Source organism: Anarrhichthys ocellatus, unplaced genomic scaffold (assembly GCF_004355925.1).
Source record: "Anarrhichthys ocellatus isolate YVR2014 unplaced genomic scaffold, GSC_Weel_1.0 scaffold10800, whole genome shotgun sequence".
Taxonomy (NCBI): domain Eukaryota; kingdom Metazoa; phylum Chordata; class Actinopteri; order Perciformes; family Anarhichadidae; genus Anarrhichthys; species Anarrhichthys ocellatus.
This window is the reverse complement of record NW_022290774.1, coordinates 1-1,009: the sequence shown is the minus strand read 5'-3', so window position 1 is coordinate 1,009 and position 1,009 is coordinate 1. Positions and strand designations below refer to the sequence as shown.

General features: G+C 43.3%; 2 non-coding genes across 2 annotated transcripts; both read right to left on the bottom strand.

The window, feature by feature from the left end:
* Window positions 1-146: 146 nt before the first annotated feature.
* Window positions 147-257, bottom strand: trnal-caa (transfer RNA leucine (anticodon CAA)). The gene is made up of 2 exons: window positions 220-257; window positions 147-192 (listed from the first exon to the last, which is right to left on the bottom strand). It is a non-coding gene; the product is annotated as a tRNA-Leu (tRNA).
* A 264-nt stretch (window positions 258-521) lies between these two features.
* trnak-cuu (transfer RNA lysine (anticodon CUU)) lies at window positions 522-594 on the bottom strand. Its single transcript has one exon. It is a non-coding gene; the product is annotated as a tRNA-Lys (tRNA).
* Window positions 595-1,009: the final 415 nt, after the last annotated feature.

Below are 1,009 nucleotides of genomic sequence, written 5' to 3'. Positions count from 1 at the left end.
CAATTTGGTTTTCTATGTTCTCATGATTTCATTCAGTCAAAATGGTACCTGTAGATATTCAAGGAAAACTTTGTTTTCGACAGAAACCACAGCAGAGATATCTGTTTTGCCAAACTACAAGGATGAAATTTGCAGGCAAAGTAATCTGTCAGAAGTGGGATTTGAACCCACGCCTCCATTTGGAGACCAGAAGTCTCTTTGCTGAGGAAGGAGTGAACCCTTGAGTCTGGCGCCTTAGACCACTCGGCCATCCTGACAGATGAAACCCAAATTGTGCCTGGGGTTCACGAGTTACATCTAAATAGACATCATGGGTTGCCTCGATCGTAAGGTTCTACTCTATTCCGTGAAACGAAAATGTCCTTGTCTCATGAATTTGATTTGAAGTTAGCTCATGAATGAGATGTTGAAGGGCTTTCATTTTAAAACTCTACATCACAATGTCCTGTAACACACCCAAGTATAGCTAGGGTAAACGTCTACAAATGTATCCCAGGTTAAGTCCTCGTCTAAAACTCTGAAGCCCAACGTGGGGCTTGAACCCACGACCCTGAGATTAAGAGTCTCATGCTCTGCCGTCTGAGCTAGCCAGGCCTGGTACAGCTAACAAAAGGTTGAGAGTTCGAACCCCACCTTAGGTGATAGTCTTTTGTACTGTGGACGACTGTTCTCAGGGGTGGCCTTCAGTCCTGTAACACACACCTCCGCCAACCCATCCCCCACTGTTGACATCAGTGGTCTGGGAGAATGCTGACTGTCGGCTTGATTCTAACACCAACTCCAGCTGGATTGACATTGACATTCTGTGTAACTTCTGGCAAAGTGAAATACATCTTTTGAACTAACAACTAAATCCATGTTGCACACCTTACAGCAATTTGGTTTTCTATGTTCTCATGATTTCATTCAGTCAAAATGGTACCTGTAGATATTCAAGGAAAACTTTGTTTTCGACAGAAACCACAGCAGAGATATCTGTTTTGCCAAACTACAAGGATGAAATTTGCAG